We start from the raw sequence: 13968 nt of genomic DNA, 5'->3' as shown, positions 1-13968 counted from the left end.
AGGGGAATAAAGGGGGGGCGGTGGTAAATGGGACAACTGTAATAGCATAATCAATAAAATATATTAAAAAAAAAAGAAGAAAGTGTATGAACTTCCAAAGGTTCACTCCCAGTAGATTTGGGATGGGGGATTCCTTGGAGACTAGAAGTCTGTGCTGTTGACCATATGCCTCAGCTCTTCATTTCTTTAAAACATATACTCTGGCTAGACTCTGAGTCAGATGGTCGCATCTTGATTAAGTGGCCAAGTCCAAGGTGGGTTCAGGTGGAGGCACTTAGGGTCTATGGAAGAGAGTGTCTTCCACATTTCTTAGGAGACAGTTATTTTTTAAAAGGAAGTGTATGACTTTGGAAAGGTAAGGACACTGTTTACGTCTGGGATTAAATGCTCCTCCAAGGTTATAGAATCTGTTCAGATGCTGCAGACCTGTTGCAGCCATTGGAGAAGCTTCAGCCCAGGGAAGAGATGTCACCTGCTCAGGGGTCAGAATTTGGACTAGGGCAAAGGACTCAGGGGGCCCCGTTAAAGTGCAACGAAATTTATGAGATTTGCACAATTCTTGGCTGTCTGTAGACACTTAGAGTTTGGAAACACAGTGTCCTTCTTTTTGTGTACAATTACAAGGTTATGAAACAATTTCACCTTGAGATATTTCAATTTGAACATGAGCATTAACACAAGTTTTTAAAAGGGATTTCATGAAATTGGGTCATAAAATAACCACATCTTATTCGTATTGACAACCCCTTTGAAATCGATGGGCACAGCCTAATTCCTGATGGTTTTCACAGTTTTTGGAACTTGGAAACAACAGAAGGGTTTATACAAATAGGAAATAATAGGTATTTGTTGAGAGAATTTTCAGTTGCACGACTCTGACATTTTGGCACGCTTTTCTTTCAATAGATCAGCTTTCAAAGTCAAGTTGTGTCTCACAAGAATAAAAAGCAGAGTACTGTATTTACAGTTCAAGGGTGACATTGTAGGAATGCTGCCCGGGACCACCGCCTGGCTTGCCTTGGCTTCATTACTTCCAGAGACCTTCACTGCTGACACCTCCCAAGGTCAGTCCTCATTCAGGGTAGAGGGTTCGTTCCCTGTAAGGACTGATTGAAAGCCTCCCTCCTCCCCTCAGCACCGAGGCACTGTGACCAAGTGGGTGCGGAGCTTTCTGTTATCATTCCACAGTCAGTCCTCGTGGGCAATCACTAGCCCTGCCAACTCCCCATGCTGAGCCCCATTTATTGGTTTTGTTGCTAATAGCTGGTCCACTAGTTGTCTTTTCTTTCATATCTTATATACAACCCTCTCCCAGGCCCTTCTGGGAGGGTGGGCAGAAGTGAAGAACAGTGACTTTGGAGGGAGAGGAGCCCTGGCGCCAGGCCCTCCACTGGCATCTTGTCTAATCCACCCCCTTCCCTGACATTGACACTTCTCCCTGTGAATGGAGATTAAAAATGTTATAAAGCCATAGGTACTAAGCACCAAGTGAGGCATGTGGCTGGACGGTTCCTCACTCTAAACAAACCCGTCCGTGGTCCACTGTGCCCCTGCCAACCTCACCCCGCCCACTGGCCCTGCCAACTCCCCATGCTGAGCCCCATTTATTGATTCAGCAGTAAGTCTCGAGTATCTTTCACGTTCCAGGCAGTGTTCTAGGCGTTGGAAACATAGCAATAGACCAAACAGGCAAGCACCAGCCAAAGCACCTTTTCTGGAACCGTGACCTGGATAAACGTGGGAGCTCTCTGCATTTACTACCTCCTTTTGCAAGGAGGGCCCAGCTGGGAAAGTCTCTGGGGGTGGAGGTCAGGAAGGGGTTCTGAAAGCCAGCAGCAGGGTTTCAGGGTCAGCACCGTCAGCAGTCCCGGTGACTTTGTGTCTGGGCCCGGGGGCAAGGGTCTCCAGAGGAATGGTGGGCAATGGCCCGAAGTTTCTTCTTAGAAACTTCTAAACTTTCCTTAAGGAGGGCTGAAGTGTGTTGCAAGTCATTTTGTTCTAGAACATCCTTTCTTCATATTTTCCTAACTCCTGTAAAAATGAAGTAACTTTGACATGATTATCGTTTGTGAAACAATAAGTCGATGAAATGGAATTCATAAGCGTTAGGTGAAGCAAATGTTCGGAATATCTTGTTTCAATTCAGATGCTGTGCCTTTGCTTTTCAAGAGTAAAGGGGCCCTGTTCTGTTCTGTTATGTGTGTAAATGTGCTGTGCTCTGAGGGGAAATTTTGAAGAAGCAGAAAGTGGAAGGAATAGAAAGGGGAGAGGGAGGAGTGAGGTGATGCAGGAGAGCAAGGCAGAGAGACCTGAATTCAAATCCTGCTCTGGGGTCACTAGCTGTGTGGTGTTGGGCAACTTACTCAACCTCTCTGAGTCTTAGTTCCCTTATCAGTGGAATGAGTGTAATTCTACCTACTGGTTTGGATTGGAGCATGATTAAATGGGATAACATATACAGTTTTGCCTGGCTCAGAGGAAGCCCTCCGTACCTATTTATTGAATGAATGAATAATAACTCTTCAGAAACTTACTTCTGAGTTGTCTGTGGATCATGCCCCAATTTTCCAGGTACCCTTGGGAATCTATAGTTACCTAAGATAGAAGCATTCCACTATGGTCTCCTGGACCGCAGTTTTCAAACATCTGATTTCAGCCTCTTTGATTGTGCTGGCCCCCACCCCAGCAGTTGAGAGTGTCCCTCCCTCCCTCCATCTCTCATCCATTTGAAACTAAATATTAAAATTCTGTTATGTTCCAGACACTGGGTGAAGGTAGGTGACGAGGCCCCCAGAAGCCCGCAGTCTGTGGAAGGGACACAGAGGGGGTGGGGAGGGAGAGTGCGGCAGGCAAGCTTTCCCAGGGCAGATGGCCTTTTTCTGAAGGCCTGAGGGCGTTAGGTGGAGAATCTGGGTGAGGGGCATGATCAGTGCTGCAGGTCAAGGGCCTGAGAGACACCCGCATGCTCAGGACAGCAGGGAGTCAGAATGGTCGTAGCATGGGTGCTGAGGGGGCACAGGCTGGGGACCCCTCAGGGGTCAGTAGGGAACAGACAGCTATAGAGCCCCTCCGCCTTTACGAGGTGCTTGGACTCCGCCCTTCTGGCAATGGGGAGGGAGAGCAGACTGTAGAGGTGGCAAAAGGCCTATGATAGACACCCCAGGGGAATATATGTGGGGGCGGTGGTATGGAGGAGATGGGTGAAGATCCTATTCTAAAATCCAGCTGAGTGATGAGGAGGGTGGGAACTTGAAGACAGTGCTGGTGGAGAGAAAAGGATGGAATTCCCAAGATGGCTCGGAGCAGGTCACCAGAGGGGGCGGGGGTGGGTGCTGGGGACAAGGAAGGGCTGGGCCCTACCAGGTGGGGCTGAGAAAGCTGAGACTGGGGGAGTCTTTTCTGAACTTCTCTAAGGCAGAAGCTTCCCTCTGGGTACAAGTGCTTGTCTCACCCCGGAGTGACCTGACACTGCCCGACTTCAGCCCGGGTGTTCCAGGCCGTCCACAAACATGTGCCGGAGGAACAGAGGCTGGAAACGACACCCCTGCAGGAAGCCAAAATGAGAGCTCTTAGGCTATTCTGGGCTGGATGTACTGCTCATCAGCCTCCCCGCTGTATCTCCTTGGCAACCTGAGCATCCCTTGTGGCCCTAGGTCATCCTCGCTGTCTCCTCCTGTGGCTTCCACGTCCTGGCCCCAAGCTTGGAGGAGGTGACAGTGACTGCAGCAGGTAGCCCTGCACCCCTCCCACTGGGTCTCTCCTTGGAGCAGAACTTGGTCTGCATCCCTGTCATTTCCATGTGGGATCCTAGCTGCCCGAGTGCTGTGGCCACTCAGCAGGCTGGCTGAGACCCAGGCTGGGTGGGACTGGAAGTGATGAGCCACCCTCTTTGCAAAGCAGGATGGCTCTGAAGCTCTTTCCCAGGGTGCCCCAGGCCCAGCTTACCTACCTGTGGCCTCTTTGTCTTGAGCCAAGGGGAGAGGACCTATCAGGAATCCAAGTCCATGTGGGGTTGTTTGGTTTCACAGCTAAAAGCACACATCAGCACCAACTCAATGATGACTCTCGAATTAGCGATTTAAAATTCTCACCTCCTGGTGCCTCCTGAGCGTACAGGACCATGTCTTAGAAGGAGCAGTTTTTCCAGCCTAGGCAGTACTGTCAGTCACCTGTTACCATTGGTGAGGTCTTGGACAGGTCTTCTCAAGCCTTTGTAACTTCATAATCATAGGACTGCCCAGGGCAGGTGTGAACGCTTCACTGGACCCTGTGTTCCATGCCCTTCACCGTGTTTGGCTTCATCCAGGCTCCAGGAGCAAAGGGGAGTGTGTATCAGACAACCCTCTACCTCCTCCCAACTCCAGCTGGCTTCTTCAGAAAGTGGAATGAGTTAGTCACTTTTTAAACTTTGAAGCCAGGTGTCTTGAGGCATCACTTATAAGCAGTAAACTTCTGCCTTTTTAGAAAGTGCATGGTGCTAGTTCTTTTTTTCTAAATGCATGCGGTCTCACAAACATTACTGCAGTCAAGACCCAGAACATTCCATCACCCAGAATGCTCCCTCATGCCCCGCTTGTAGTCAGAACTGCTCCCTCCTCGCCCCCCCCAACACACAGCTCCTGGCAACCGTGGATAGGTGTCCAACACCTGTAGTTCCGCCTTTTTACAGAAGGTCATATCGATGAAATAAATCATATGTGGGCAGTGGCTTGAGTCCGGCGTCTTTCCCAGAGCACAGTGCCTTTGAGATTCATCTGGGCTGCTGCCCGCTTCGGCAGTTTCTTCCTATGGCTGCGTATTTCTGCTCTGCGTGGGTGCACCCGGCTCCTTTATGTGTCCGCCAGCTGAGGGACACTCGAGCTGTCCTCAGGTTTTGGAGCGTGCGAGTAAAGCTGGGGCACGTATTTGCACACAGGGTTTTGTGTGGATATATATGTTCTTATTTTCTTGGGCCAATAATGAAGCATAAGGTGGACGAGACTTACGGTCAGTTGGCTTATGTTTATAAAAAAACTTCCGAGTTAGTTTTCAAAATGGCTGTCCTACTTCAATGATTCAAGTTTTAGAAAGGAAACGTCTATTTTGAGGTAATTGCAGATTCCCATGCAGTTGTAAGAAAGAATACAGAGAGACTCTGAGAGCCCCTGGGTTCTTTGCTCAGTTTTCCAGGGTGGTAGCATCTCACAAAGTGAGTACGATGTCAAGGGTGGGGTATTGACCTTGTTGCAGCCACGGTGCAGGACACCCCCCACCCCAGCATTCCTTAGGCGGCCACCCCACTTCCCTCCTTCAGCTCCGGCAACCGGTAATCAGCTGTCCATTCCTCTCACTTTTTGTATGTCAGGAAGGTTAGAGAAATGGAATCGTACAGGGTGTAGACTTTGGGACCGGACTTCTTCACTTGACACAGTTCTTGGGAGATTCAGCCAGGTTGTCGCACCCAGTTTGCCTGTTTTATGTCGCGCCGGAGCAGCGTTCCCGGGTGGAGGTACCGGAGTGTGTCTAACCACTCCCCAGGTGGTGGACGACCAGGTTGTTTTCGGTTTTGGGCTGGTACACGTAACGCTGCTATAAACATCCATGTGTGGGCTGTGGTGTGAACACAGGTCTGCATTCTCTGGGATAAAAACATCCAGGAGGCAATGGCTAGGTCACACGATCATGGCGGGTTTAGCTTTCGAGGAAACTGCACCCTGTCTCCCAGCCTGGCCGCGGCCTTTTCTGGTCCCACGTGCGAACGCTGGGGCTTGTCCGCATCCTCACCAGCTTTTCATTCTTCACTTTCCTGCAGAGATTTACTTTCCCCCAAGGGGTCAATGACATGCCCTTAAAGTTGTCCCTTCTACCATTGAAAACTATGATTTCTGTTTTGCTCCTCATTACGTAGTTCAGTGTCCCTGAGGTAAAGTGTGGTCAGGAGTCCAACCCAGCAAGGCGGGGAGCTGGGGCTCCCTGTACACTGGTGGCCTGGATTTGACACCCAGAGCTATGCAAGCACCGCTGCTTCCCTCTCCAGCTTGGCTGCTGGGACGTTCAGTATCAAGTGAGATGTTGTCCGTGCTTCCTATTAGCTTCCTACCATTGCTTGTTCCTGTCCTTTCTATTGTGCCAGCTACGAAGAATTCATTTGCCTAATAAATCATGGAGCATCCCTTCTCTGTGTTCCTGGAGGCACTTAGCTTAGTCTGTCAGTGAATTATCATCAGGCCATGGGTGTGTCTCACCCATCAGATGACAAACTCCTTCAGAGTAATGTCCCTGTCACTGCCTTCTACCCTCACACATGTCCTAGAGCTATGTCTTTAGTCACTCATTAGATATTTAAGGACCACTGGCATGGATTTTGCCTCAAGAAAGTCATAGTTTAGTAGGGAATGTTAGGCTATGAATCTGAATTACTGTGAAACCAGGCAAAATGTGATGAGACATTTAGTTCAAGATGCTTGAGGAGTTCAGGGTTGGGAGATCTTGTATGTATGCTAGACCTAGGGACGGCTTATTTGATAGTTTTGTGACTTTTAAAAATTAGTGTCTTCCGCATGAGTTAGCAAACCCTGTCAGTGATTAGACAGGGCTGCACAAAGTACTGCTGCTTGTAAGGGAGGAGCCACAGGGAAGGGAGGCTGCGGTGGCATGGGCAAGTGTGGAGATGGGGTCCCCTGTGGGTTAGGGGGCACCGAGGCGAGAACCATGTGGGGAAGGAAGAGCATTGCCTGTCTCAGGAAGAACCAGCTAGAGCTGAGGACTGAGAAGACTATGATTTTAAAAGAAACAAAGGCTCCTCCTACCCATCTGAAGGACCTAGTATTTTTAGAGATTCCAGGAGTTGGAGCAGGGAGGGGGTTGATGGCTCTGGGGCATCACAGTTCGAGTGTGGATACACTTCGGGGGTCCCCAGAAACCCCCACTGATTTGGGGGGTCTACCTGACTGCAGGTCTCTGTTCTTCCTTGTGTTCCCCAGCCTCTCATGAACGATGAAGGCAACAGGTTGATGACCAAAGAGAAGCCCAAGGGACCCTGGCTTTCTGAACCCCACACAACTGGTGTCCGATGTCTGATCCAGGGTTTGGCATTGCTATTTTTTACAACCAAACCTCGAAACCAAACAAATGCAGAAGTGAAAGCAGGGCCTCATTGTGGAACTGAAATCATTCTCATGACAAAGCCGTTGATCCTCTGTGGCTGTTTTCTCATGGAATCTTTTGGGCCAGTGGCTTCCAAAGAGACTGTCGGCTGTTGGCCAGGCTGGGTTTTCTACCGGGCACCCTTGTGAGCACACTGTTCGGTGTTCGCTGATTGTGAGCAATGGAGAAGCTCCTCTCTGAGCTATCATGGCGGCCAGCTGTGCCTCTCCTGAGTATTTCCTTCATCTCTTGCGTTCTCTCATCATACTTCTCTCTTTTCATTCACTGCTAGAAACTGAGTTGAATTTGTGACCTGAATCTGGTAAATGTACAACACTTCACGACACAAATTTAATGGAAAACGACTGCTTCAAATCTGGCTTTTATTCTCTTGCTTTGGTTCACTTCCTTCCTTCCTTTTTAATCTGTTTTATGCTGTTTTTCTTAAGACCTTTGAATTTTTTTTTGGTCATACATATGCAGGGTGCAAAAAAATAAGAACATAATACCTGGGCTTGGTTGACACTGGACTGATTTCCAAAGTTGGACCCCCACTTCTGAAGAAAATAAATCCTATGGAACTTATGATAGCCTGGTAATCCCTAACATTACTACAGAGCTAACTGAATTTCAGACTTTTTGCTAAACTTTTTACAGATATTAACTCACTGCATTCTCATTACAACCCTACAGGGCAGATGCCATTGCTATCCCACATTTATAGGTACAGAGAAGTTAAGTAACTTCCCCAAGTCCCACAGCCAGTAAGAGGTAGAGCCCTGATTTGAACCTAGGAAGACTAGTCTGTTTTGAAGAAACTTGTATTATCATCTAAACATTATTATAATAAAGTCTCACAAAAAGCACTAAGATATAACATAGATTTAGACTCAGTGATCCCGAATTTGTGAGTTAACATCTATGAGACCTCATGCAAATTCCTTCACATCATTTGAAAACGGAGCTGGTAGCATCTGTGTCCTGAACTGAGCTGAGGACTAAGTTGGATAACCTGGGTGAAGTCTGGTGTGTCAGGTCGTGGGGGGGCCAGCTGACACTAAGTAGGTAATGACAGAGAGCGCTCTGGACAGAGGAGCCCTGAGTCTTGTCCCAACTCCAGTTCCTGCCAATACAATGAGGCGTGGCCTTTGCACAAACTCAAGTAAGCTCAGGGATGTGAAAATGCTTTGTAAATGACAACTGGCTGATGATGTCAAAGGTCACCTATCAAATGAGGAAGCTGGGCCTGCCGACCTCCAAAGTGTCTCCTAAGAAGATGATGGGGACAAGTTGTCCACTGAGTTTCAAATATATAGATACACACACGCACACACACACACACATTCCTTTAATTAAAGAATAACAGCACTTATTGTGTGCCAAATAATATTTAAATACATTATACATATTAATCCATTCAATTCTTACAATAACCCAGTGAGGAAGGTAGTATTGCAACATCTCCATTTTACAGATGAGAAGGCTGAGACAGAGGGTTAAGCAACTTGCCCAAGGTAACACAGAAACTAGCAGAGCTCAGATTCAAACCTAAGAAGTTGGCCCCAGAGTCTGTGCCCCGGTATGTGGGGAATAGATGTACGACCTACTTCTCTAAGTCAGGCATTTTGCCCGGCTTTGTAGAAAATACAACAACTCTGAGAGGCAGGTAGTGCCCACATTTCACAGATGAGGATCTTCAGGAGAGAGCCCAGTTCACACCACCAGGAGGTGAGGCCACCGGCTGGGCCCGCAGTGTGAGGACCACAGGGCCAGAGCAGACGGCGGGGGCAAGGTGGGCTCTGTCTGTTACTGGATGTGACCCCTGTGTACTTTATTCCAAAAAAACAAAACCAGAATCAAGCTCATGGAATCCTAGAATTGACTGAATCATGGAATTCAGAGATGTGAGGGACGCAGGGCCTGTCGCTGAGGATTTTCTCCTACAGATCAAATGCCATAGATCCTCGGAGTCTGAGATGCTCGCCCAAAATCCCATGCTCAGAAAATACTGGGATCAGCTCTGATCCTCTCTTCCAAACTTAACCCCCAAAACCACTAGAGGTTTTTTCTCTTTTATTGGCAAATTCAAAGACATGGCAGAATGAAGAAAGACAGACAATAGCTGTAATCAGCAACCCTTCCCTCTCCCCCTGCTCCTCCTCATCAGTTTAGTTTAAAAATTCCTACAATCAGTTACAAATCCTCTCATCACCTCTGCATTCTTATCAGGCTTTTGCAGTTGGGAGATAAAGACCCACAGTATCTTCAAGTCAAGCAGGCAGTTTCCTTCCTAATTGAACCTGAAGCCACGGGGTGGGCCCCTCTTTACAACCAGTGATGGGCAAGGGGGAAACCGAGGGAAAAAGGGCAGTGTGGCTGAGAGGACGTGGTCCTGCCCATGAGCCCCAACTTGGCCTCTGTGGCTCACCCAGGCCCTCCCCTTGTGACCCACTTTCTGTGGCCTCCAGAGAGAAGAGAGATATCACTCAGAGATGTTCTGAAACGGACCTGATAGCATTGAGTCTGTTCCCACAAGATAACCATCCACTCCCAAGGCTGCCTCTGTCCATCACTGCCTAGGAGGCCAAGGTGGGGCTGGAACCAATGGAAACCATAGGCTATTATTAGCTGTGAAATGCCTGCGCTCTCCTAGTTCAGAGTTTCTAAGTCTGGGATGAAAGGCTGACATTCACGGTAGTGAATAGGACATTTTTAATCACCAGTCAACATCCCGCAGGCATCCTGCCCAGGGACAGTTGAGGAAGGCAAGGAGAATGATAATAAGGGAAACCAAGACAGTATTCTTACAAACAGAGCACCCTGCTGGAGGGTCCAGAGAAAGCAATCTGACCTGCATTGTTATTAATCCTCTGCCTGGGCATCTGGGATGAGGAGAGAGAAGCTCCAGTTCAAGCCAGACTGCTCCAGCTTCTTTTGGAAACTTCTGGATCCCATCTTCAGAATCAACAGGGCACCCGTTTCTTTGTTTATTTTCTAGAGTAAAATACTAATTTGTGCAAAAGAGTCAGGGCACTACGTCGGTTATACATCTTCTTTTCTTCATGATTCCTGTTCTCTGGAAACCCAAGAGCAGGTTTCTAAGATGTTGGCCATCCCGACTGCTGGTCACTGTCTTCATGGATCTTATTCTCTCTTGCTTCTCTTTGAACGTGATTTCCTTCTTCACCTGATCAAGTCTAACCCATCTTTCAAGATGCACTACACATTTAAAAAAAAAAATCTTCCAACTTCAAGATTATTTTTTGAAGTGGGAAAATTTATTTTCTCATGGAAACTGGCAAGGTTTCCATTCTTTGGTAAGAAGCCTGAGCTTCATTGTTTAAGTTGACAGATAACGCATATGCCGAAAACTGCCTGGAAAACAAGTGTCTTAGGTAGAGCTTGATAACATTTTCTCTCCCTTCGTGTGACCAGCACACGGGTTAAAGCAGAGAGTGTTTCTAGGACCCATCTTCTCTGCCCATTCGTCCTCAATACCCCGCCCCTATTGCGATCGCATTGTGACTTCTATCACCACTAGTTCAACTTTCCTGCTCTTGAACTTCATGTAACTGTAGCATACGCTTTTCTGTGTCTGGCTTATTTTGCTCCAAGAAATGGTTTTTTAGATTCATTCATGTGATGTGGCATTAGTGATTGATTATCTTTTCATTACTTGACTACACCACACCGGCTGTATCCGTTCTTCTGTTGATAACTGTTTCCAGCTTTTGGCAATTGTAAATAAGCTTGCTATAAATAATTCTGGTCATTGTTTTGATGGACAAGTGTACTTCTTTGTTTTGGGGACAGAACTGTAAGTGGGATTGATGATTTATAGGGCAGGTAGGTCTGCATTTAGGTTTAGTACATACAAACAGTTATCCAATGTGTCTGTACCAATTCATAGTCCCGATAATGGAGATTTCCAGTTGTATTACATCCTCGCCAAAAACTTAGTATTACAATATATTTTGTGTGAATTAGAGTTTATTTTCCTAGATAAGTGTTGGTATCTTTTCATTTGCCTATTAGAAACTTGAGCATCCAATTGCAAAGGGCCTGTTCAAATCTCTTGCCCTTTTTAAAAACAAAATTACTTGGCCTTTTCTTATTGGATAAATCATTTGAACAGACACTTCATAAAAGAAGTAATACAAAGAGCTAATAAGCCCATGAAAAGACAATCTTTTCTTTGAACCTCTAAACAAAGATATGTCTTGAATAGGTCTTTGCCAATGATTGCCTTTGGTCTCGTTCTCTGTTTACAGCATTCCTACTGAAATCTGTTTTTCTGAGCTGGAGTTCAGCTGGAGAAGAGGTGGTCCTGAGCAGGTCTCAGCCTCACTCCCAGATTCTAGAAAACACTCCCTCAGCACGCCTCTGCTCTGCCAAGACGGCAACTTCCTCTACGTCTGCATGTGGTTTTCCTGGTATTTGGAACTGTTACAAATTAAGATGTAAAATAGCCATTTGCAGGAGGCAGGGTTCTGCTTTTCTTCACTCTTTCTTATAGGGGTTTCCCGTATAATCAGACTCAAAAAATACTATTATTTGAACAGTTGACATCAGCATTTTTCTGTTTCAAAGAAATACGTTGACAAGTGGTTGGTGTAGAAGGGGGTGGGTTAAGAAGAGCTACAGTTTCAGGAGGTTCGCAGGAGATCTAGGAAAGTTGTTTGGCTCTGAAGAGAGGAGAAGAGGAGCAGAAGAGAGGTGAGAACTCTTTGTAGGGCTATTGCCAAAGCACGTGAAGACGATGATATCCACTCTTGCATTTCAAAATGCTGATGCGGCAGGTTGTGTTATTGTTCAGCTGGATTTGGTGCCGCTTCCTGTGGGAGCTTCCCACATCCCCACACTCGGAACTCAGGCTTGGCCGTGGCGCTGGCTTTGGTCAATAAACTGTGAGTGAAATTGATGTGCGTCATTTTCCAAGCAAAAGCTTTCAGAGTCGGTGAGTGATTCCCTCTTCCGTGGTGACTGGCCACGTTCCAGATAGTGAACGCTCTGTCAGCCTTGGCCCACAGAGAAGAAGGTGGGAACTGAGCCCGGGCCAGCCGTGATGGGCATGTGGGGGGAGTAGACAGGACGACTATTATTACAAGCCCTACGCTTTGGGGGTCACTTGTTAAGTTAGTCTTACCTGATTGATTCAGCTGGGTTCTGTTTTATAAATTCTCCTTTGTTTCCTATGCCTCCACCCAAGCAAATTCTCTGGTAAATTCTGCTCTACTCCCAAGTACTTTGTGTGAGTAATTTTTGTTGGTGAACCAAGGAAAGGAGTGCATACTGGATCTTTGTTGATGCATTGCTGAGATAACACATGCTGAGCTGGAAGCAAAAGGAGGACCTAGAGAAGCTGGCGTTGGACTTTTTTCGGAATAGAGGAAATTATGGTGTTAAATTACGAATCTATGTCTGTAATTGATTGTTATGAACCCGGAGCAATCTGGCCTGGAGAAACATAGGTTCAAGTTTGGGGACTCCCTCAAGCATCAGAGAATTGGGGAGTGCTGTGTGACCTTGGGGTGATGACTAATGTCCGGGGGTAATGCCTGGGGCTGGCACTGTCCATACGCAGGGGACACTATCATGGGTCACTGCTAGTTGGGGGCATATAAATTCCCAGTGACAATTTTTAGTGGTTCCTTTTTTAAAAATACTTTTATTCTTCCCTTTACTCCCTACTCTTCTGAGTGATACTGTTCATTATTTCTCTCCTTTGTGGAAGTAGGATTTCAGAAACCTTTCAGCTCCTGCCCTGCCCAACCCAAATGAGCTCAGGGAAGACTGAAGCTCTTTTGATCTGCAGTTACTGCTCTGGAACTTGTGTTTCATAACTGGGAGAGGAAGTTCTCTTCACTGACTCTCTCGTCAGCTCTGACATCTCGGGGTGCCAGGACCCTGGTAATTAGTCAGTTGGAGAAGGCAAGTGGCATTTATATCCGCTCACCTTTGGAAACTGGCATCTGGGGTCTCCTGCAGAGAAATCTAGGTTGGGATTCAGTCAGCAAGTGCCTCGTCCCCCCAGGATCTCTGATTAGGAACAGGCTGTTCCCCCAAGACCATTTCCATTTCTATAGCAGGCTTTGAATAGAACTAATACATTTTAGAAATGCAAATGGCTTTAATTTGAGCAAAGTGAGTGGCAGAGGAAGCTAGATTCTTCCTTTTTTTTTTTTTTTTTTTAACCAGTTGCTTCCTGCCACCGTCTTTCAGGCAGATGTTTTGGACAAAAGGATAATGCCAAGTTCACAACATGATGATAAGGGTCACATTGCTGGCTCTGTTGCTGCAAAAGCCCCATTAAAATCTCTCCCAGTGCAGCATGAGAAACACCCGGTGTGAGGGGCTCGCCCTGCAGACTGCAGAGGCTCAGTCTGCTCCCAATGTAGTCTTCAGCAGAAATGATGGAAATAAAAACTTTGAAGAAAGCCAATATTAGTATAAGCCCTTTACACATTACCCAGTGCTTTCCTATGCATAATTTTTTTCATTAGACTCCTTGTCTGTCCAAAAGAAAAAGCAGTAAGACCTGAAGGGTGAGCCCATAGGTCACATTGATCCCCAGCCTGCTTCAGCAGAGTGGCACTCCGTCACCCCAGGAGCAATCCCCCTGCCCCACCTTATCTCCTCTTAGGAATTCCCCACCCACCAACCCCTGAGACCTGCTCCTTGGCCACCACTTCCCACTGCTCCTTCTCATACTTGGAATGCAACCCAGGTCTACACTGAGGTCTCTTTCCTCTTCTTGCAACAGTTCCAGAATTGAAGCTGTTTTCGTACTTTACTACTGTCCAGCTTTGGTTTTCTTTCACAGCCGTCACTACCGTGTTGTTA

This window comes from Desmodus rotundus, chromosome 5, assembly GCF_022682495.2.
Source record: "Desmodus rotundus isolate HL8 chromosome 5, HLdesRot8A.1, whole genome shotgun sequence".
NCBI classification, from domain to species: Eukaryota; Metazoa; Chordata; class Mammalia; order Chiroptera; family Phyllostomidae; genus Desmodus; species Desmodus rotundus.
This window is presented reverse-complemented; position numbering follows the sequence as displayed.